At 40.1% G+C, this 25759-nt stretch overlaps 1 protein-coding gene across 1 annotated transcript in view; it reads left to right on the top strand.

Moving 5' to 3' along the window:
* Nucleotides 1-331: 331 nt before the first annotated feature.
* Nucleotides 332-25759, top strand: part of LOC124720210 — a 278016-nt gene continuing 252588 nt past the window's right edge. The window contains exons 1-2 of the mRNA XM_047245533.1: nt 332-818; nt 21292-21526. The gene's annotated coding sequence lies outside the window, so the exon portion shown is untranslated. The remainder of the gene's footprint in view (nt 819-21291; nt 21527-25759) is intronic.

Below are 25759 nucleotides of genomic sequence, written 5' to 3'. Positions count from 1 at the left end.
GCAAATTTTTACATTCCGGAAAACGCAGCAAGCAGTGTACATAACTTGTTTACGATTACCTTAGCGCATAGTAACTAAGTTTTCCCAGCAGTGGTGATTTGCAGCATGAATGACTTTACTGATGCCGAGAAGTGACTACGTCACTCATAGTGAACGATGCTTATCGGATATTTCTGTTGAGGCACTTAAGTCTTATTGCTTTGTGCATAATTTAAATTGTCAATACTCGCGCGATTTGAATATTGATTCGTTCGGCAACTGTTTTCATCAGTATCGTTGCCAACGTAGCAGCATACAAACTTATAAATCAATATGGCGTTCATTTCGGCTGGCAACAGCTGTGAATTTTTTTTATTTTTGTATTGATTTGGTTCTCATCCTCTTAACCACATTATGGTTCCTACGGTCTGTTGAAGCGATTTTGGGTGACAAATCATACATTTCTTCAGTCGTAAGCTTTGTTAGGCGTCCGTCGCTGTTTGACGTGTGTGTCCCGGTAACTGATAAAGACTTCAGTGGGAAGCTGAAAGAAAGAAGAAAATAAAACCACAGAAACGGGGAACGGACCCGACGCGGTTGCATCTGTGCCTGCGAACTTTTATTGCATATGATGACCTCTCCCACAGAACTAACCACTTTGTGATAAGTGCTCCTGTGTAAAGTGCTAATAAAAAGTGTGTTGAACGAAACATGAGCAAGGCATTAGTTTCTCCGAAGGTTATGTACACGCTTACACGAGATTGATTATGCGAGAAGATATCATGAAGTCAACACTGTGTCTTCAAATTCCATGTTGCTGGCTGTTTCCTTAGCGTGCGGTGAGTGCGATCATTCATGCTGTTTAGCTCCCAGCCCACAAATCATTATAGAGTACAGAACAGTACGTGTGAGAATGGTTATGAGACAGATTCCGTGAGATGGACTATTTTCAACGTCATTTTTAGTATAATTTGAAAAACTTTTAGTAAGTGGTTCCATTCTGCGCAGACGTGTATAATTCTCTTTGAATTTTTTTTGTTCAATTGACACGTTCTACATCATGGCATGTATTGTCAATATGATTTCTGGAATAGGATACTAGGTAGCTGGGAGTGCTGGTTTTCTGCTGTGGTTAGAGAACATAAATTGGCCTACTCAGTTCAGCAGTGGCGCAACAGATGTAGCTTCACTTTAATTTTCAAGGCAAATGACTTCATCTATGATTGCAGAAATGTTACACCGCTCTGGTGCTACACCATTGGCATTTATTTGTTATTCCAGATGAAGCAAACAGGTGCTGTGGATATATAGGCTATTAGGACGCTAGGGACCTTTATTATTGTAAGTAAATTAAGGACTCCAATTTTTTGTCTGCGTGATTTTAGAAGTACATCTGATTTGAAAATTCAACAGAAATCTGTAGTAATTAGAAGATAATGTAAAAGTTTTACAGTAACCCATTTTTTTTAACAAATCACATGCACACAGTGGGGCTCTGATTGTTTACACACCATACTATTCTTTTTGATGATATACTTCTCCCATAGGAAATAAGATAGTTATTGATTACATTCAAGAATATTTCATGTTAATTACCTAGTACAGCACCCGTTTTGCGTATTTCACTAGGTCTTATTCATATTTCAATTTATAAATCTTTTAAATGTTACTTAAAATTGCACCGATGTTAGTTGAACCCTCAGGTTCATGCCTTATAAAAACATTTACATTGTATTGAATACATAAAATATAACATGGCTCATTTCTTGGAACAGATGAATTGGTGTAAGTGAGATTACTTCTGACCGACGTTAGATATCTCCACCTGTCACCAACTGTGGCTACATTAGATATTGCCATATGTTGCAAAGTGTGGCTACTAAACAGTGCAACAGACAATGAGACATGAAATGGGCAGTGAATGTAATATTGATTTGACTGCACTATGTACTTCCTCTCCCCCCCCCCCCCCCTCCCGCCAGAGATATGTTTTTCTGTCACTTCCTTTACTATCATTGCACTATCTTTTCACAGCCTTTTGTTGCTGTGCAGATTCTCATTTACTTATTCGTCCTTAGACAATTTCGTCCAAAAGTATAGGATATGTCAGATTCATTACTGAAATAATAATACATATATAAAACTTGTACATAGTAGGTTAGACTTACAGTAGGATGGGCAGGAAGTCAGCCATGACATTATCAATGGAATCAGCCTGGAATTCACTTTACTAACTAGGAAAAACAATGGACAATCCAAGTCAGGGTGACCGTACGAGGAATGAACCCCGCTGCTCCCAAATGTGAGTCCAGTGCATTCACTTTAGCTTAACCACCTTGCTTGGTAAATGATTTTAAAAGGAAACCATATGTACCTAGTTCAAGGAGCTTACAGTGTAAACAAGAAGTATGATTGTAGTCATATAACCAAAAGTAGGCCTATGAAGCTTTGTTGTATTACACTTTTGAAAAAATGTAAACACAGGAAGACATTATATAATAGTGCTGAAAAATATAAACTTACAAACAGCTGCCAATGATATATTCATCACAACTAGTCTTCGGACATAGTTGAGTCGTTTCCTTTCAAGTCATCCAGACCATGGCACCCACTATCTAGCTGCAAACTGAGATATTGTGTCCTGCTGTTGTACATAATTTTATGAACTTTCCCAAATTTTTATTGCTTTATATACATTTTGTTGGTAATAACTGCAGAAAGTTTGATGCAGTGCATTGCTTCGAAGCAAAATGTGAAGAAAATTGGCTGCAGTTTTTAAAAGGAAGAAAATAGGTTGAAAATTTTTTTACTTGGACATTCTTTCTGATATGTCGTTGGGAGATTCCATGGTGACTCATGTTACATTTTATCAATCTATAAACCCATATTTTCTTTTGTAAATTATCATTACAAATTGTGTGATTCAGGCAAAGATCTTGAAGTGTTTGCAGGGAAGAGCGTTAAAATTAAAGAACATGAATGTAATTTATGTTGTGACTCATGTTAAAAATTTGGGACATCTTATTTCCAATGTGCATTTTAGATCAGAAGTGTCCTCAAACAATTAGGAGTATGGATCTGGTTTTTATCATAGAAAATGCATATTTTCAAAACATATTGATACCATGTGAAATATTGTAACATATTGAAAAAGGTATGACTTATGTTACTTGTTACTTCTCGTTGGAAAAACTGTTTTCCAGCAAGCAGAGAAATGAAAATATGACATTATGTGCCAAATGAAATAAACTTAACATCAAACTTTCACTTCGCAAACACTGTGAAAAATTATAAGAGCATGACATCTGGGGAAATGAACTGTAAATTCCGTTAAAAGACAGAGAACTGAAAATATTGTCTTGCATTGACAATGTCAAGTGGATTAGTTTTCTATATAATTTCATCACTTTTACAGGCCATTTCTTATAGTGACCAGGACACTCCATTGTACTGATTAGGTAAGAATGTCCAAAACTGCACATAGTTCTCCAGCATTGAATTTACTGTCATATTCTAATTTGTACCAGTCTCCAATATTCATACTTTCTATAGTTTCTTCAGCATGATGATCTGCAGCAACAAAAGTTTTTGGAGACAGCAGATATGTTTGTAGTACTCCTTTCTTGTAGTGAAAGCAGTGTATGCTTTTTATGTTTGGTGCTGAAGAAAATATTTGAGTCAGATTAAGTTTCACATTGATTCCTTGAATTTCATCAACAGACATATGAAAAACCTGTAGCTACCCGAGCAAAATTTGATGCATAACTTACTATGAATTTTCACTTTTTTACTGCAGTCCACACTAGCTGTTCTGCAACTGCACCAATTCCATCCACAGCTCCTTTACCGTGAGATGTAGCAAATAAGTTCCAATAGATTTCCACATTATGAAATGATTAAAATTGATGTAAAGCAGCAGTAACATATTTGTTTTTAATTTGCGAGATAGGTCCATCTGACCAGATTGAAACTACCTTCATATTGTCAGTTATAGTTGACAGTACGTTGCTAATGTAAGCAATTGCAGCACTCAAGACCTGGCTTTATCCAGAGCACTATGTGACTTATATGGTGACAAACTGGGTTACTGATCTTGCACCTTATGTGGCTTATATTTAGTAACTCTCTCCCCACTTTTAGCTCTTCTTTCTTGTAAGAACAGTTGTTGCCTATGTTGATTCAATAGTAGAAACTTTAGTTTCTGCTTCTGCTGGCTTTTTCTAGCTTCTTTCAGATGCTGCTTCTCAAATTCTTCACATTTTCCTTCACTCTTAAACTTTTCCCTCCTCCTGCTCTGTCTTTGTGCTGCTACAAAGGGTATCTTCTTCTTCTAACCTTAAAATAATAAAACTGTGACTCATGGTACACATTTAATTTTCTGTTTTTACAATATTGGTTGAAATTGGGAAATTGTTAATAGTGATATGTTACACATTCAAAGAAGTAAATTACTGAACAAAATAAAGTTATCTCTAATCGCTCTCTTGGTATAAAAATTCAATTAGGCCTACATGAAAGTGACTCACGTTACACGATAGTTCACGTTGTTGTATTATGTTATTTTCCCTAACCTATAATTTACTTGCTTCAGTTTTATACTCTTTATGCAATTCATTAGGGTATGTAACAGTAATATAAATATTGATATGCTAGTTCTTACCTGCCAATTAGTTGAAATGAAGGTCCAAAATCTCCAATAATTCACACTCTCATCAGATCAAGGGAAATGACCGCTTCCTGCAGACTTTTGTTGGTGTAGCGGAATGTTGTATTTTTTTTTTTTTATTTCTTTTTGCGTCTTGGGATCGTGGTGTGTGTGGTTTTTTTACTGTTGTATTAGCTTATCCTCCCCTTAAACCCCCAGTTTCTCGTAGTTGTACCGTTAGTTTGATTATATTTTTGGAGGGAGATGTTATTGTCTTATTTATATGTAGTTTTTGTGTTTGTTGCTGTGTGTATGTAGTGACATCATAGGCACAATATTGGAGACACTTAGAATAGCCGTTTCCGCCATATTGATGACGTTGTGAGTCAAAGGAGATGGGTGGAATCGGACACTTCTGTAATTCCCTCTCATCATATGAAAACATATGGCATTATAAAAATGGCTACAAATTATGGTGGGAAAGCAATAATGGGCCACAAGCAATTGTTGTCATACAGTAAAAAGTCCAAACTTTTCAAAAAGTATATAAGAAGTACAAAATTTTAAACTTTTAAATATTGTGTGTCCTACTTTAGATGGAATATTCCAGTTTATAAAATCATGAAGTACTTGGAAATATAAAATTTGGTAGATAATTTTTTTTTTAAATTAAAAAATGGGTGCTTGCCCTCTTCTGAAAACCATTAAGAAAAAAATAAAAAATAATAGAAATAGACAGTAATCTACAAACAGTAAAGTTTCATTGCAAAATTTCAGCTCTGAGAAATGAATCATACTCACAAAAAAAGTCAGTTTGGGGAAAGTTTCCATTCATCTATTAAAATTTTCACTACATCCTGTAGAGAAATACTGTTAATTACCCAAGAAATATAAGTGAGCATAAAAATATACAAATGCAACAAAAATTACAGAAGAAAAGAAACCTGCAAACTATAAAATGTAGGACTACTCATACATCACATAACATACAATCACTAACTTTTTTACAATGGTAACTCGTGTGTCTTAACTGAATTAACTTAACACAGTGATACCTAGAGTTTTGCTTACAATATTTGAACAGTTCCTCAAAGTACTATACCCACACTACACTAAAGTCTGATGTTGCAGTCTGTACTCACCTAGAAGTACACATGAGACAAGACATAAAGATTCACATCTAAAAATTTTGTATGTGAACCCCTTTACTACTACCGACCTTGAAGATTCTTTGCTTTGAGAATTAAGTATGGCATATTGCTATGGTGATATCACATAGAATATGATGGAATGGGACATTACAAACAAAATTATCAGGCCAATAGGAGGATGGGGAGGGCAAATGAGGATGCTTAAATCTTACTGCAAGATCTCCTCCTCCATCATTCATTTTCTCAATAATCCCCAAATACCAAGAAGAGTCATAAACTCATGCGACATATCTGTTGGGATGCACTGAGTATTCGGGCGTTAGTGGCAGAAGTGCCGAGAAGTCGTGCACGATACTAAACTCGGTATCACAGCTTAGCCTATTGCTCCAATCTTGGTTGGTGACAGTGGTATAATGCGATGCTTAGATCATGTTTGAGACAGTTTTTCCACTTCCAAAGTGTGGAAAGAGAAAATTTCTATGTTGTACGATTTTATCTGTTGAAACAAAGAGAACTGAAATGTCTTGCAGGCTCTCATGGCAGAATTTAAGTATCTTCGATGCTGTAAGTGTTTGATCTATATATAGTGTTTGCAAACTTTTTTATGACAAGTCTTTTAACAATGCCACTGATATCATCACAGGCTAGTTGCAGAAAAGGACCAGCGACACTTTTCATTGAAATTGTGCTAATGGTAGCATGTATTTCTGAAATGCTTACAATTTTTGTACTGTGCAGTACATCCATCAGTGAAACATTTAGCAGAAGTAAGGGGAATTTCAGGAAATCAACATTTGGAAAATTCAGTACTGTCTTCTGAAACTATACGCAAGAGCTGCATCATATTCTGGATTATCAGAAACTCTGAAAATACTTTTTTGCATGCTACTGTTTGTCTATTTTGAAGTATATAACAGTAGTGTAAAGAATGCAGCTATCATTGTTCCAGTGGTACCCCTATACTTCAGCTTGAACTAGAAAATTTAAATTTTCACTGAAATCCATTAACATTAGCACTGATCCTTCATCATGTGTTTCCTTCTTCATTTTCAAATAATCAGACTGTTACTGAGAAGGAAGAGTGAGAAGTAGGTTTTTCAATTTTCTTAGTGTGTAACAGAATTCTGACATAGTGGTGATTTTAGCACTTAGTCATTCTACCAGTTGATACCTTCTAACCATGCTGAACCATCTCATCAGGATTATAGCCTTCTTTTCTATGTGTGTCTAAAGTAAAGAACTGGTGGGGCATTTATAGCAAAGACGGAGCATACAGGATCGCTTATTTATATCACATGTTGTTGTTATAATTAGATCTTGGTACATTTTTAATAGAAATGGAATGTGAAAGCAATTTGATATTTTGGTGGTAAGTGCAGCCACATACTGTGTGTGTCCCTGGTGATCCTGTGAGTATACACTGTTTCGGTTGAAGAGAAGCAGACTTTGAAAATCGTACTTTGTATTCAGGACACTTCTTTTTAAAGAAAATAAATTTCAGCCAAATTATTGCAAAACACTTTTATTCATATGTCTTTTTGCTGTTTCTCACATTGTCTTTATCCCCTGGCATTATTCTTGAACATTAATCTTCTAAATAAAAGCTCTTTACTTTCTGCACTGTATCATGTGGTCATGCCATTCCCCCTTTCAGCCCAGGCATCGATAAAAATACCCTCCCCAATTACAAGAGTTCTTGCTTGTTAACCAAATTTTCAGAAACTTGAAATGGGGAACTGATGTTTTGTTGGGACAAAGTTTGTAGTAGGAGAGCCAGTTGGTAACTGAATGTTTTTCATGACTATTTCATGTTAAATTTTCTGTTTTATTTTATCTAAGAGTTTTTCAGGGTCAACAGAGGCATGTGATCCCACCCGTCTACATTGACCCGCGACGTAAGGGTGTTGTGGTGTGTGATGTCATTACGGTGTGGAGTTTAGTCTATGAGTTGGTTGTGTTTGTATATATCGTCTTGCTGTGTTACGGCTGGAGTTTATTTTATGAGTTGGTTGTATTAGTATATGTCTTGTTGTTGTTGCTGTTGTTGTTGTTGTTGTTGGTGGTGGTGGTGGTGTGTGTTTGTGTGTGAATTTATTGTGTGGCTTCTTAGGTATGGATATGACTGTGAAATACAATAGCACAAGTTTGCGTGCAGAAATGGGCAAGGAACCGACATTTGAAGCTGACTGCCAAATGATCCTACTACCGCCAACATACATTGTGAGTAAGGACCGTGAAGATAAGATACAAGAAATTAGGGTTCATATGGAGGTAAATAGACAGTCGTTTCTCCCTCACACTATTTGCAAGTGGAACAGTGGAGGGCACCCCACGCCGCACCGTATGGTGTCTCGTGAAGTGTCTATGTAGATGTAAATAATTTCCTCTCTTCTGTTCACCTGTCCTCTCACTGTTGATTCGGTGTTGTTGTTTGTGGTCCAAATTCTGCGCCAAGTACTTGAGTACTTTCAACAGTTCTTACAAAGTTGCATTATTTTGGATCAAAAGATCTTCACCATGTAAGTTTTTTTTGAACTGTGTCCTCATTGTGCTTTTATTTAGATCGATTTTTTTTCACGTTCTTGATGTAGAAATTAAGTAACAGTGGAATTGTGCTCTTAGCCTGCCTTGCCATAACTAAGGTTGTTAAGTGTATTGGTGTAATTTAGTTCTTTCGACAAGGATGTGAGACGTGGGCTAGCGCATTTGTATATTAGTATTTACAGTTTGTCAGTAAGTGTATACACATTGCATTGGTATACCTGTCAAGTGCAGCATTTTTCTCTCTAATCTAGCTACTAGATAACATTTAGTTGGCTGGCTCAGTGGCTCAATGGAAAAGTAAAACACCATATCACGTATACCATATGTACCTGAATCTCAGCCACAGCTGAAACGAGACTCAAAATTTAAGGGAGGAAAAAATTTGTAGGCCGCATTTCAGAATCGAAAAATTGTTGGTTCATTCTAACATCAGATACGAATTAGACGGAATGAATGAAGATACAGCTACATTAGTTGCGTTCGATTTGTTAGATCTTCGTCAGGGGACCGGATTTGAATGAGGTACCAAATAACGCAGAACAATACATGGCGTAATGTTTACATACTTATTATTCTTATGGTGAAGAGAGTATGTAATTCACAGAAACCATTTCTTGTCATTGCTAGGAAAATCTCAGTCGAAGATGTATTGACGAAGTGTCGACCATGTTGACGTAGATCGTGATCACAGGTTTGCCAATCAGCTTTTCATGGTATGTTTGTAGGGAAGTAGCAGTGTTCTTAAAACATACACTCAGTCGCAAAAGTATTTGGACAGTGGGAAGTTTCACAATGAATACTCGAGAAACACTATGAAACCCAAACATATTTATTAGCATTATATATGCGTAACAACATTAATTACAAAAGAATTATTGTATTATTTCGTTTCCAAAACATAAATAACAGAAAAATTAACAACAAAAATGAAACATCCTGCACACCCTGCTGCTACAAAAGTATTCGGACACTGTCCAATAAATGTTCATAAGTTGTACGACGAAAACTTCAATACCTTGTGGGTCCACCTTTCATTTTCAATACCTCCTCTAACCTACTAGGCATACTTTCCACGAGTTTTTTCGTGAAATCTGGGCCTATATTTGCCCATTCTTGGCGCAGTTTCTCATTCAAGGTCTCCTTTGTATAGATGTTGTCCGCGCGGAGGGTCCGGTTCAATTTATCCCACAGATGTTCGATTGGGTTAAGGTCTGGTGATTGGGGAGGGGGGTGCAATACTTTCGGGCAATTGAAGAGCAACCACATTTGTACAATATGCGCGGTATGCTTGGGATCATTATCCTGATAAAAATGAACGTTATTTGCAATACCTAGGTGTCGTGCACTCCGCTTCAAATATCCTCGCAGTATATTCAAATAAGCTTCCTTGGTGATTGTATCATCAATGAACACTAAATCACCCACACCATTGCTGGGCATAAATCCCCACACCGTGATGCTCCCACCTCCAAACTTTACTGTTGGTTTGAGGTTCCTGGGATTCAGCTCATCATTGGTCTTTCGTCATACGTTTGACTTTCCGTCGCTTTGCCATAATGTAAATTTACATTCGTCGCAAAATATCACCCGATTCCACCAAGCCTGATCGTATTCGGCGTATTCCCTCGCAAACTGCATCCGTTTCTTCTGGTTCACTGCATTTATGAATGGCTTTCGCCGTGCCACTCGACCGTGGTACTGCGATCGTCCGCACGGTTTCGGGATGAACTTTTATACCGAGGTCTCCCTCCATCTCAATTGCAATTCGTGTGGCAGATATTTTCGGATTCTGTTGTACCTTTCGCACAATCACACGTTCATCTCTCTGTGAAAATGTCCGTGGCCGTCCTGTACTGCAACGGAATTCCAATCGGTCTTCTTTCTCGAACCGTTTAATAATGTCGTGAACTGTACTTTTCTTCATGTTCACTACTGCGGCAATTTCCCTGTAGGTTTTCCCCTTCGCGTGATGATAAACGACAAGTTGCCTTTGCTCGATCGTAGAACACATCCCTCTCCGTCCCATCGTCGACCTGCACAGGCTCGCGATACGTGTTTACTAATCGTCGTTATCGTCTCGCGGAAATGTCGGCCACACTGCAGTCGCTTCACCCTCTTTGCGTCTCGGAATGAACTATTCTTTCACGTTGTCCACCTTTGCCCGAATACTTTTGTTGCATCTTCCCATGCCGTTTTCTGGAAATTTTACGTAACACACACATGTCCAACAACAATTCTTCGTTTTTGACGCGTGTTTCACGTTGCTACATCGTACCCAGAGTCCCAAATACATTACAAAGTGCAATTTCTGTATTTGTTCATGCGGTAAACTGCAAAATTATGCGCCGTTACGTGCTGTCCGAATACTTTTGCGACTGAGTGTAGGCACGTTGCCGACCTTTGCTGGCGCCTTACCAAACATGCAGCACGATTAACATTTTTTTCGCGAAAGAAGTAATTCTCTTCTTGAATTTGGCACTATAATGAAAGCACTTCATTGTTGTTGATTAACACCAGCACTTCACAAAATTCGACAAAACCATGAATGAAATGAAAATGAGCCACAGGTTAGCAACTCCTTGCAACAATGCTAAAGCTGTATTCATTGTTGATATTTACGTAAAGAAATTTATTTTTCTTCCTACGATATTTGAAAGTCAGCTATATTGGAAGACACTGTATTTAGTTTCCTTAGTTGGGGGATGTATTGCAATTTAATGGTCAAAACTCGAAAAAATGTAATTTGACATCTAACTTTTTAATATATTTTTACTAGCGCAGAAGTATTTATCATTCCGCTTGCATAGCATGCATGTCTAGCGCTGCTTCCATTCGATGGCAAAAGTTAGTTGTGTATACCAGCGCAATTTTTCAGAACTTCATGTTGCTTTGTAAGCGCTGCTAAGCCGTAGGCGATTTTTTTTTTACCCGAAACCGGAAAAAAGTGCAGCTTAGATTCGTATATATGCCGTAGCTTTTCAGAAGGACATACCACAGTCTAATATAACAGTCGCGACACTCACTGCTGTCAAAATTGTTGCCGTTTGACAGGTGGAGCGACATTAGCGCTCCAAGCGGCAGGTAAGGTGAGCGTCAGATGCGGCGTAAGCATAATGTTTGTTTGCATCCATTTCCTACGTTATTTCCGAATTATTCGAGTTAGTTTCTTGCCTCCAAGAGTTTGTGTAGTATCAGAAGGCATATATGTTTCTAAAAATGGTTGTAAAATAAGCGCAAGTATGGACAAAAACCATGAATATAGTGGCAAGCTACAACACATTCGTGAAGAAACACTTGTGACATTGGACAGAATTGCAGCTTACCACGTCGATATCAAAAGAATATAAACACACAGAATCACATGTAAGAAGCAGAGACATGTACCTCTACATGCAAAAGCGATGGACAGCTCGTTTATCGTTCTGTAGGCCTACTGTGTTTGTCATTGTCGCCTGTTGCCACAAGTACGATCTTCATTCTGGATACGATCTTCATCTTTACATTATTCTAAGTGGGACAAGCAACTAACAAATAGTGGGAGAAATATGCTGAAAACATTATAATGAGCTGATTATATTACATTTCACGCAAAACCAAATATTTGAATAATTTTCAAACAATCTGTCTGTAGGCACTTTCCTTGTCCCATAGTTTCGCTCGAAGTCTAGCGATCTGCACATTCTGACACTACACACGCTTTTGTAAGACACGAACAGCTGCACTTAATCTAACCACTTCATCGTCAAAGCACGTCTGTGTTGATGATTCTCACGAATCTGGCACTAATACATGGAGAGCTGAACTGGCTGCTTCTGTGTCATAGGACTGTTTTACAGCTTTAGATCGACTGTCTAACCTTTGTGGCAGTTTCCTCTTCATCGTCAGTTGAGGTGGCTTATTTGGAATGTCAAACAGTGTGAGTACTGCATTCCACACGAGTTTGTTATTGTCTGCGTTCATGAACTGGTTTTGTTCGAAATGTAGCGAACAAAACCTAATATTATTATACAGGTAAACCGGGTCTTTCTTCATAAGGTCTTCTCGTCTGCTATTAACTAGCCATTTTTTGCTCCTAAAACGAAACATTCATCATTTATACACATACAGTTTGCAAGTGAATCCTGACGATACACTTTAGTAACATGATGGTATATACCTCTCAGGATCCTTAGGAAACCTGAAAAAGACAGCTGTGGTGTCTTCTTCCTATTGCTGCTGCAATTTATTGCGCTTCAAACGCTGCCGATGGTAAAAACCATTGTGTAAATCAAAATAAACAGTCACTATTCGATTTCACGATCGCGCCGAACTCACAGTTCAACCTACCGGCCGCTTGGGGAGCTGCTGGCGCTGAAGGCAACAAAATCTAGGCGAAGTGTCGCGACTGTTATGTTAGACTGTGGACATACTTTCCAAGATTGATTGCCTTATCGAAGTTGGAGGGCTCCAAACGATACATATCGAACGTACCATAGTAAATCGATTATGGAAGTCTCGTGGCGCGCGTTATGATCAATTATTTGTGATCGTCATTTTCATCAGTTTTCCATTTTTTCTTCAGTTCGTGTACATTACATTCCCGCCGTAATTTGATTGGGAAACCCACACGGTTTCTGTTGATAGCGGGTGTAATGTCTGCTGCTTCTCACCTATCTTCTGCGGATTGTCTGACAAGGAAACTTCTAATTCCATGCATACCCAGCATAGACATATGTTCGATTTTTTGCCGCAAATATGGACTTCTGCTGGACGAGGAAAGGAGGGATTTTGTTGACTGTGGTGCTGCGAAGTCTGTAAAACTTCGTAAGAGGAGTGTGGACACTGAGATTCTGTTGCAATGTCATTGCGGGCTTTGCGGAAAGCGAACCATCGTCATTAAAAATACGTGGTTCGAGTCCTCCAAATCATCGATTCAGACGAACGTAATTCTTGTGTCGTGCTGGATTCGAGATTACACGTTGCAAGCCACAGCACCAGAAACTGGGTTATCGGAAAATACCATGTGTGACTATTTCGGGTTTTGCCGAGAAGTGTGTTACGTGGTAGTGACAAATGACAGTGTGCCAATTGGTGGACTGAATAAAATAGTAGAAGTAGACGAATCTCATATTGCTAGACGAAAAAAAACAGAGTGTACGACCTTCTAAAAGTGAAGTAGATCATATATTGGATAGAAATAGAGTCCTGCAAGTGTTTCATTGTGAGAGTATTGTCCCGAGACAAGGTGACTTTAGTGGGTCTCATAAAACACTTCATACTGCCTGGAACAAAAGTTGTACCAGACTCTTAAGCTGAAGGGTTCGACTACAAATTCGAACCATTCTGTGGAGTCTCTTCGGATGACGCCAGAGTCCACACCCAGGATATAGAACGGCTGTGGAAGTCTGTCAAGTCTACCATAAAAAGAGAAGTACGTCCAGGACAGAGGGACGAACTGTACTTCTTCCGGTACCTGTACTTGCACAACTTGCGTTTGCAAATTGTCAGTCGACGCACGTGACACTCTGCCGATATTCCTGCGCGATATTGGCAGAGTTTACCCCGGCTACCGGAAAAAAGGAATTGCCCCGGTACCTTACACATCACAAGACGGTAACACCGACGACGAGTAAGGTAAGTCGTCTCCTTTGAATTTACAAGTGCTTCTCCACGCTTTTATTTTGTCGTTGCTGTAGTGACAACTTGAAACATACTAATAACGCGCGGCACTTCCATAGTCGATTTACTATCGTACGTTCGATATGTATCGTTTGGAGCTTCGATAGGCAATCATTCTTGGAAATTACCATTTTTTCTTACGTTACTGAAATATGAACAATAATACATTTAATGCAGCTACAACAATTATTATGATCCATTTTTCTTCACGTCTTCAAGCACAGGCCAAAGCAATCTGTTTAACAAGACATTTTATTTGTGGACCTGAATATAATTTTTGTTTATACATTGTAGTAAGTCTCCATTTTAAACTGTTAGCAGTAAACTACAAGCTTTGGTAGAGCCCATTTGCCTCGTTAGCACAATTTTGTGTTGGAGACGCCCCACATCCTGGTCATCCCTTCGACTGCCTGCTTGTTTGGAAAAAAAAATACAAAATTCCTTTAGAGAAAGTGCATTTTTAAGAACATTTCGTGCGTCGTATTTCGGAGTGCCCCAATAATGTTGACAGCATTCTTTGTTAGATCGTCTGGTTCTGGCTAAAATAAGTAACATCATCTTCTTGAACTCCTTTTCTTTTATAAATTAGTCAGGCCACTTTTACCCATATTTTATCATATTTGTTTGATTTGCTGTCTTAGATTAAAAATGGATTTTCTTGTTTGAAGACACTGATACTTGGTCTAAAGAATTTTAATATTTAGGGGACAAAAAAATCAGCAATTCACAATTTATTGTTCCAACATTTTTTCAACGCTTGCTTCCAATATTTTAAATTTAAAAAATCCACACAAATTTGCAATCAAAATGATTTCCCTTGCAGAAATGTTACATTTAGAAACAAAATTAGTCTGCAGTTTGGTATGGGATATGCCAAAACATTAACTGACAAGTGACGTTACAGTTGCTAAAATATGTACATGGTTTGGCTGTGCTTTGTTTTATTTGGTATCTGCCTTGTTTATGTAGTTTACATATAAAGTGCCCTTTTCCATTGTATCTTTAGGTGTGGCATTATGATCATTTGAGTTGAAATGACAGGTGATGTACTTCCTTGTCCAGCTCAGTCATAAAGTTCTTTTTTCAAACATTTTAGAGCAATCTGTGTTCTTCAGTTTTCCCTGTTTATGAAAGTTTTGAAAATGTGGTTCTGTCTTGAGCAAACACAACTTTTCTTATTTTATTACCCGTATGTGTTTCAGAGAAGTTTCTCCATATTCAGTGTACAGGGTGTTCAGAATCAAGTGTCAAGTACTTTGAGAGGTGGTGGTATTCATCGAGACAAGAAAAATAAGTCCAGTAAACGTGGGTCCGGAAATGCATACTTCCTGAGATAAACATGTGTTTATAGGAATGGCTGTGCAATGCTTGGTTATGGATATTAGCACAGTCCTCGTATTGACACTCCATCAAATGTGTCGGCAGGGTATTATCGTCTCTTACTCACAGTACTCTAGCTACCAGTAGGTGGTCTGCAGTCAGTTGTGTGGTTAGAGTCGTTACTTTCATCACGTTTGTATGCCTTATTGTACTGCCAACCCTGGGTGCGTATTGTGGTGCTTCACATTCTTCCATATGCGGATTCACTTATGTGTTTACTGTTATTGTGATGTTTATACATACAAATGGTGTAGAACATTTACGTCTTCTCTCTTCCATCACCTGGTAGCAGTGGGAGCCTACCAGTCAAGTGAAATGGCAGATACGATATTCTGCTACAGTTTAGCAAATGGACGTAGCGTGGCGGCCCGTGCCCATTATGCGGAAAAATATCCACAGTGCAGAGTGCCCTCTGATGAGCTGTTTGGCAGACTGAGGGACACAGGTACCTGTGCACCACAGAAGACACAGTGGAAAGCCCTGCACAATCCACATGCCTGATGTAGAGGAGAGAGTGCTACATTTGCTGGAAGAAACCCCTAGGACCATTGTGTGATGATTAGCAGCAACTGAAGGCGTCTCTCTCTCTCTCTCTCTCTCTCTCTCTCTCTCTCTCTCTCTCTCTCTCTCTCTCTCTCTCATATCTGAAGAGTACTCCAAGAACAGTTGCTCTACCCCATATCGTCTATAAAGTGCATTCAGGCCCTAAGGCCACAGGATTCTCGTGGCAGATGGCAGTTCTGTCAATGGCTGTTGCAGAAATGTGCCACAGATCCACTGTTCACATTAAAGATTTTATTTACTGATGGGGCAGGGCCCACAAGAGATGGTGTTGTGAATTTCCGTAACCAGCATGTACGGGCAGATGTAAATCCTCTAGCAATTCAGGAAAGAGGGCATCAACGCTGATTCTCAGTCAACGTGTGGGCAGGTGATAGATTAATACGGCCGTACGTGGTGCACATTATCCGGGTTTTCCCAGTCGTGTATTGCTTACCTTGCTGGAGGCTGTGCCACTGCAGTAATGAATAAAAATGTGGTTAACGCACAATGGCGCACCAGCACACTTTCGTCACAATGTGCGCGAACATCTGACGCAGACATTTCAGGATTGTGGGATTGTTCGTAGTGGAGGGGGGGGGGGGTCTCACACCTTGGTCTGCTCGTTCCCTGGACCTGTCCCCTAGACTTTTGATTATGGGGACACTTGAAGGAAGCGGTGCACACCATACCAATCAATGATGTGTGGACACTGCAGGGTCCTGACTTCATTGTGTGCCTGCAGATACAGCAACAACGGGATATACTTGAAAGGGTGCATCATTCCTTATGCTGGAGGGCAGAGAGGTGCATTGTCACGAATGGACGCCACAGATAATAAATAAAACCCACTGAAGATGGAGAAGCTAACCCTGAAACATGTATGGTAATTAAAACAAAAAAAATGTGTTTGCTTAAGGCAGAACCACATTTCGTTATTACATATTAGGAAGCAAAAGTGGCTGAGGAAAGAGCTTTTACAACATAATGATTATAAAGACATTGTGTATTCACTCCAGCATCGGTAAACAAGCACCAATATCACTTGGGTCATGAACATCGGGTGGTACTGCTTGTTTGTCAGCATCAATTGCTCCTGATTCTAGGTTTTCTGCTCGGTCTCCTAAATTCATAAAAGTCTTACTGTTCATTTTTGTGTGTTTTCTTCTGCTGTCTGTCGATATGATCTAACACAAATTTAAAACACATGTTCATGTATATATTTCTTTCCATGTGTGTAACTTATTTATACTGAGACCTGGTTAGTCATTTGAAGACACTGTGTGAAAATTCCTGACAGGAATAGAAAAAAAAATCATCATCATCATTGACAGTATCCAGCCTTTGGCTGTGTCTGTGTGGAACATAGGCCTCTCCATCGTCTTCTGTCTTGCTACCATCTCAACGTCTTCACCTCAGTCCAGCCTTCTCCTTTCTTCTGGACGCATTCCTCTGCTCCTTTCAGCCATCTGTCTCTCAGTCTTCCTCGTGGTCTCTTTACTTCCAGTTTCATCTGATGTATCCTCGTGGGTATTGTCTTCTCCTCCATTCTCTTAACGTGTCCATTCTTACTTATACTAAATTTTGTCCCATATTCTTGGAAAAAAACAAACTTAACAAATATATGTTCCTTATGAAAGTTGTTGTTGTTGTTGTTGTTGTTGTTGTTGTTGTTGTGGTCTTCAGTCCTGAGACTGGTTTGATGCAGCTCTCCATGCTAATCTATCCTGTGCACGCTCCTTCATCTCCCAGTACCTACTTTAACCTACATCCTTCTGAATCAGCTTAGTGTATTCATCTCTTGGTCTCCCTCTACGATTTTTACCCTCCACACCACCCTCCAATGCTAAATTTGTGATCCCTTGATGCCTCAGGACATGTCCTACCAACCGATCCCTTCTTCTAGTCAAGTTGTGCCACAAACTTCTCTTCTCCCCAATTCTATTCAATACCTCCTCATTAGTTATGTGATCTACCCATCTAATCTTCAGCATTCTTCTGTCGCACCACATTTCAAAAGCTTCTATTCTCTCCTTGTCCAAACTATTTATTGTCCATGTTTCACTTCCATACATGGCTACACTCCATACAAATACTTTCAGAAACAACCTCCTGACACTTAAATCAATACTCGATGTTAACAAATTTCTCTTCTTCAGAAACGCTTTCCTTGCCATTTCCAGTCTACATTTTATATCCTCTCTACTTCGACCATCATCAGTTATTTTGCTCCCCAAATAGCAAAACTCCTTTACTACTTTAAGTGTCTCATTTCCTAATCTAATGCCCTCAGCATCACCCGACTTAATTCGACTTCATTCCATTATCCTCGTTTTTCTTTTGTTGATGTTCATCTTATACCCTCCTTTCAAGACACTCCATTCCGTTCAACTGCTCTTTCAAGTCCTTTGCTCTCTCTGGCAGAATTTCAATGTCATCTGCGAACCTCAAAGTTTTTATTTCTTCACCACGGATTTTAATACCTGCTCCGAACTTTTCTTTTGTTTTCTTTACTGCTTGCTCAATATACAGATTGAATAACATCGGGGAGAGGCTACAACCCTGTCTCACTTCCTTCCCAACCACTGCTTCCCTTTCATGCCCCTCGACTCTTATAAGTGCCGTCTGGTTTCTGTACAAATTGTAAATATCCTTTCGCTCCCTGTATTTTACCCCTGCCACCTTCAGAATTTGAAAGAGAGTATTCCAGTCAACATTGTCAAAAGCTTTCTCTAAGTCTACAAATGCTAGAAACGTAGGTTTGCCTTTTCTTAATCTTCCTTCTAAGATAAGTCGTAAGGTCAGTATTGCCTCACGTGTTCCAACATTTCTACGGAATCCAAGTCTATGAAAGTGCAAGATTATATTATAATTTCATAAATAATTAAGGAACTTTACCCGTTGTGTGAAAACAAAAGCAAGCATTTATCCATTGTTGAAAAGCAAAACCAAATAGGCCCAACTTCAATAGACAGTTCTGATGGATTGGAGTTATCTTTCAGACTACATCTCCTTTGTCCATTTTTAGCATACATTTCCATTGTTGCTGTCTCATTCAGGAATGTATGATTGCAGAATTTATTGTTGTACAAATGAAAAATGCAGCTATACTCTGCAACGCACTGTGAAGTGCATGGCTGAGGGTACATCCCATAGTTCCAGTTATTAGGATTTCCCATTCGATTTACATCTGGAGCACAGGAAGAATGATTGTTTGAATGGCTCTGTGCGTGCTGTAAGTAATTTTTTTGTATCCTCAGAATCCCTGTAGGAGTGATATGTAGGGGTTTGAAGTATATTCCTAGAGTCATTATTTAGTCAGTTCTTTAAACTTTTGTCTGTAGACTATCTTGGGATAGTTTTCATCTAATCTTTAGAAGTCTGCAAGTTCAGTTGTTTCGACATCTCGGTGACAATCTCGCATGGGTCAAACCAACCTTAGACCATTTGTACTGCCATTCTCTGTATACATTCAACAATATCTCCTGCTAGACCTTTATTGTGTGGGTCCCACACACTTGAGCAATATGCCAGAATGGGTTGCATGAGTGATTTGTAAGCAGCACAATTTTACATTTCTGGATGTTTAAAGCCAGCCATTGCACCAGTTTGAAATCTTATCAAGGTACAGTTTAATTCAGACTACTTTATTGTAGATAACTGCATCATCTGTGAAAAGTCAGAGGTTACTATTAAATTTTCTGCAAGGTCATTAATATAAATATGAAGAGCAAGGGACCTAACACATTTCACAGCAGTACACCCAAAGTTACTTCTACATCTGATGATGGTTCTCCGTCCAAGGTAACGTGCTGCTCTGTCCTCGCAAACAAGGAACCCTCAGTCCAGTCACATATTTTGTCTGTTACCCTATATGATTGTACTTTTGACAATAAGTGTAGTTGCATCATTGAGTCAAATGCTTTTTAGAAATTGAGAAATACAGCACATAGCTGACAGTCTCTATCCGTGGCTTTCAGGATGTCAGCTTAGAAAAGTGCCAGTTGGGTTTTGCGCAATCAGTGTTTGTTGGTACGGAGGGGGTCACTCTGTTTGAGATACCTCATCATGCTTGAGCTCAGAATATGTTCTAAGATTCTACAACAAATCGATGTCGAGGAAATTGGGAAAGTTGGACGTAATGGGTTTAATGCCTTCAAACTCACTTTTTGGTTTCCTTGTAGTAATTCAGTAAAATTTTTGTATACCGTGAGATCTCTTATTTGAGTCCCAATGAAAATTTCTTCATTAATTTTAGCCTCACTAACTCGTGATAAACTACTCTTTGTATACACAAATGCTCTTCCCAGTGTTTGCATAGTTTTTGGTCAAACAAAGTTTTATATCAGTGGACACAAGAAAATTTCTTTGGTACATTTTTAACATTCTTCATATCAAGTTCATAGTGTTCATGTGTTGACCATTCTCTTGCACTTTTAATTCATGCCCCTTGCATACGAAGCAGCAAAACTTGGTATAACCTGCTTGTAGGTTTGTAAGAACAGCTGTAACTTTTTAATCTCCGCACATATGCCAACAATGTCTGCTGTAGCATACGAACTCAACAGAATTTCACACTCTGAGTTTCTTTCATTTACTTTGCGTGGAAAATTGGCAAATGAAACTTCTGTTGAATTTGTATACTACAGCAGACACTGTTAGCATATATCCATATCCATTGTGACTCCTTTCTAAATTTGGCCAGTAATTATGTGAAATATTGAAAATCCAAATTTTTGTTCTCCTGGGAGCTGTTAGATAGGAAACTTGCAAATTGGTTTGTGAACTGTGCGCTGGGTTATGGTATAGTTTCTTAGTAACATAGATAGATAGCAATCAGAGATATGGTCTTTGGACAGCGAATAGCATAGCAGTTTTTGAACCGTTCAACCAACCTCTGAGATCAGCAGCACAAGCCGAACAATACATTTGTAGTGCAGTTACCTCCATATAGATAATAGGGGTTATGAAACAAAACACACTGATACAATTTGTATGCTTCCAATAGATTGTTGAAATTAATAAATACCTATATTATTTGTTGTTAATGGCTTGTCAGTTAACTTCTCCGATAAATTTCAGTTTATATTGGGGGGGATATTTGTAGCTATGGTGAGGATATTTAAAATGTTCCTTAATTCTCTTTCATTATAAGATCAGCAATGAATGCAACATGACAGATTTAAGAAACTAACAGAACTAATTGACATTACCTGTAATGCTATGGCGGGAAATTCATGTACTAATACAGAATACCTTAAATGGCATTTCTCAAAATGTAGTAAGTGGACTGCAAATTAATGAGTAATTAGTTGTGCATTAGCAACTTCACTTACAGTTTTCGAAAAAGGAAAATAACTGTCCTCCTTACTATTTGTTTCTGACTGTACACAGAGTCGAAGCTCTCGGAATCTGGGTCTTCGACCGCCGAGCTCTCTGGCAGATCCGTCCCCGTCGGCTGGCGTGACGTCCGGCACGGGGACTGTCGGGCGGTGGCAGCGGCTCGTCCGAGGCCGTCACGGACCTCGCGGCCTCACCACTTGGTAATCCACGAAGTCTGACCCCACACCATTGCTGCCGGTGGAAAGCGACGGCCGACTGCATCCGTCTCGGAGGAACACACGACCGGGTAAGACGGAGTTCTGTGGCATGATTTCGTGCCTCGAGATTGCTTCCTGTGGAATAGTTGGTCCAGTGGGCACAGAATGTGGACAGAGAGCAAACTAAAGAGAGGCAGAAGTAATGAGCAGAAGCAGAAATGAGGTTAACAAAGCATTTATGTCAAAATTTGGAGACAGAAAGTATCAACTTGTAAGTATGCTGATATCTCAGGAAATACATAATGCAAGCCCAAACAGTAAACTGGAAATAAAGAAGTAGTGCAGCACAGGCAAGGGGGTATTCTTGAGTAATGGAGGTCTGCCAGTGTTTTACATCTCCAGGTCTTAATTTGAGCATGTACCGGATGGTTCTAATTAAAGCGTAGCTGATCACGAAGGTCCAGTACAGACTGTAATTATTGTATGGCAATGAAACTTGGTAGATATTCTAATTTATTAATATGGAAAAAAATACTTCTGGTTTTGGCCTCCAGGTGCAAATATGGTGCTGTATGTTGTTTGTATGACTGTTTGAGATCCAGTGTCTCATTTGATGAGCTGTTATGTGAATGAACAGTACGACCGTCGAGAAGAGAGACTGTGCACCGTTAGTAAAACTGTTTTATGTGAACAGCAGCAATTGATGTTCTGCATTGAGAGAGTATCGCTGACTGAAAGGTCTGAGGTGAGGCACGATGTCATTAAAGGTTTTAAAGAAAATGATGGTGAAATTCAAAAATATGGGTGAAGTTGGCACCTGGAAGAGGAAGGCATCCTATACCAGTGGTGGTTGTTGATTAGGTTGCTGTTGCTGTAGCACATGCCCCAGATAGTGCTTGTGCAGTTTAACGAGAACTGTCTGTCCCGTGGTCAATGTTACAAAAAGTTTTGCAATCTATTTCACACTCTGCCCGTACAAGATCCAGATGGTGCAGCAACCGAAACCTCGTTATCTGCAGTGGTGTTCTGAGATTACTCTTCGTTTTTTGGCATGGAAGGAAGTGGACGGCACTTTGTTCTGTGGAGTGATGAGGTGCATTTTACACTCCAGGGTGCAGTGAATACACAGAACAGCTGAATTTCTGGTACTGTTGAACTGCATATTGCACACGAAGAGTCGTTGAACTTGCCGTATGCAACTGTGTGGTGTGGATTCTCAAGCATCTTTATTCTCAGTCCATTCTTCTTTGAAGAGAATATACTCAGAGGGCCTGTCACGTGGTCTGTGACGTCTGCATGTTATCGAGACCTCCTCGTACGGCATGTGCTTCGAGCTTTGGAAGAGTGCAGGTGTTTGTAAATCACTTGTTTTCGTGCAAGGTAGGGCAACACCTTGTGTCACTCACGATCTGCTTAATGCAACCTTCTGAAACGTGTTATCTCCAGAAGTTTTCCAGATGTTTGGCCTGCGAGACCACCTGGTCTGAATCCGAGTGCCTTTTGGCTGTGGGGATGTCTGATGAAAGAATGCGTTTACCGGGGACACGTTTGATATCTACCCGATCTGAAGGCTAGTATACAGGAACACATCGCTCAGATTCCACTGGAATTGTTACGAACAACTGTCGATTGCGTCATTTTACAGACGTGGCACCTCGTCAGTGTCTCCGGTGCTCATATTGAACAAATTGTGTAAGCGGCAGTTAATAATAAAATCGACATTAGGCCTTTCTCACTTGTTTGACCTTTTCTGCCCACATCCCCTTCTTACTCTGTTACATCTGAAAAAGTTTCTATGCACCTTTCTTGCATTCACAGTACCAGGTTTGTGCCTGGTGGCCAACATTGGAACTAGTTTTTTGCCAGCCCAAATTGGCAGTTTCACTGCCATATGAAAATTATAACCCACACTGGACCTCTGTGAGTAGCTGCACTTTGGTGAAAATCGAGTGGGTCGATAAGGTAAGAAGTGATGTACTGCCAGGGAAGAAAGGAGAGTGAAAAATATTGGCTAGCAAAAGGAACAGGCTGGCAGGGTGTGTTCTAAGATATCGGGGAATAGCGTCTGTCGTGCTAGACGAGCTGTAGAGAGTAAAAACTGTAGGGGAACCCAGAGTTTGGAAGACATCTAACAAATAATGGGAGGTTTTGGGTGTAAGTGCTGCTCTGAGATGATGAGGTTGCCACAGGGGAGGAAATTGTGGAAGTCCGTACAAGAATGTAGGCTTATTTTCTGACCCCAACTTCCTGAATGCTATTTCTGCAATTGAAACTCTTGTGCTTCGACAATAGGAACAGCATTCCCATCCGAGGAAGCTGTCCTAGCTACTCCTGGCCCATTCCCTCCACTACCCCTCCCTGTCAACTCTTCACAGCTTCCCAACCGTGCTTTGCCGACTTAATCTGCTTCCACATTCCCAGAAATGTCCACCACCCTCCACGAAACACACTGCTCCCGAAGAGACACACTGTTGTCAGCCTTTCTACCAAAACTCTGACCCCTGCTAGCGTAAGTTTCACCGTGCCAAACTTGTAAAGGACCGTCTTCGCTCTATTCATTCTTTACAGTGGAAACATTTCTTCTCCACATACCCCGCCAGCAACAGCTGACCGAAACTTTAGATAGAACCCTGTTTAAAACGATTGCAATCTCTCTCCGACCATGATCCTTCTGCCCTGACACACACTCGTCCCTCAGTAACCTCTCAGGAATACCTCATTTCTAACCTGGTCTCACCTTCCTTTCCTCAATCCCTCGACAGTGGTCTGTTATCACTCCTACGGACCACACAGCTGCCCGTAATCTGAAAACTGATCAGACCTTATCACACTTCCCAGAGACAGAGGCTCTGACACGGCGGTCGAAAATTGTAGCGACTGTGGCCGAGGATCTCTTAGAACTTTCCGACATTCCTGCATACGAACCACGAGACGGTCACTCCGTTGCAGGTGTCTGATAGGACATCCGGCAGCTTCTCGGTGCCTCAGGTCCTTCCAAAAACCTGACAACTGAGTCTATCACTCTCCTCACACCAGCAACCCCTCACATCCTACCTTTTACATACTCCCACCTTCAAATGATTGTCCCTAACCTCCTGTTGTAAGCAGCATTCCGTAACTAATGAAACACTCTTTTTTTCTGAGAATGTGATGGTTTTACTCAGAATTCCAGTACACCATATTATTCCCCACTCTTTTGGCTACAAAAGCCTAATATCTGTGCAGTGTGCCTTATGTCACATTACTGGGAGAGCCTGTTCGCCCCTACGGTACCGCTCTATCGGTTGACGTCAGATCTGACGTCTTGCTGCACCGGTAACGTCCCCACCGTCCACGTACTGTTTCCTGCAGAGTTCACCTTTCATCGGCCCAGATAAGTGGAAGTCGGAAGGTACGAGATCCGGGCTGTAGGGCAGACGAGGAAGAACAGTCTGGTGAAGTTTTGTGAGCTGCTCTGGCTGTGCAGACTTGTGTGAGGCCGCGGAGAGCGGGAAGTTCTCTTGCATTTTTGTGCTGACACACACACTGAAATTGTTTCTTCAATTTCGTGAGAGTAGCGCAGTATGCTTCTGAGTTGACTGTTGCTGTACAAGGGAGAACATCAAACGTAATAAACCCTTCAGAGCCCCAGATGACACCACATCTTTACTGGCCGAGCTTGTGGTTCTGAACTTTTTCTTCGCAGGAGAGGCAGTGTGGCATCACTCTGCGGATTGCCGTTTCGTTTCCGGTTCGAAGTGACGAATGCACATCTTATCACCTCTGACAATGTTTGACAAAAATTACCGCAATTGGCCTCGTAACACGGAAGCAGCTCCACACGAATATGGTCATATGTTGCCCTTTACAGTCTCCTGTTAGGCGGCGGGCAACCCAGTCGGCACATACCTTTGAGTACCCCAGCTGGTGGACGACTGTCTCAGCACTATCGGTTGCACGGTGAGGTGTCTAATTGTGATCTGTCGGTCACCTCGAATGAGAGTGGCCACACGTTCCGACATTGCAGGAGTCACAGCCGTTTGTGGCTGGCTGCGTACGGAAGATCTGACAGGTTCGTGTGACCTAATCGTGACGACGATAGACGTCTCGCGAGATGACTTGTCGTGGTTTTGTTCGCTGCCAGATCTCCGTAGACACTCTGTGAAGGCCTGTGAATATCTGCAATGCTCCGGTTTTCCGCCTAAAAAAACTCGGTGGGAGCTTTTTGCTTGGAACTATAAGGGCCGAAGTGAGAATATTCCACAACGTCCGACAGGAAATGCCGCATTTTTTCAACCAAAAGTGGCCGAGAAAAAAAAAGTGTTTCATTACTCATCGAATGC

Source organism: Schistocerca piceifrons, chromosome 11 (assembly GCF_021461385.2).
Source record: "Schistocerca piceifrons isolate TAMUIC-IGC-003096 chromosome 11, iqSchPice1.1, whole genome shotgun sequence".
Lineage (NCBI taxonomy): Eukaryota > Metazoa > Arthropoda > Insecta > Orthoptera > Acrididae > Schistocerca > Schistocerca piceifrons.
This window is presented reverse-complemented; position numbering and strand designations above follow the sequence as displayed.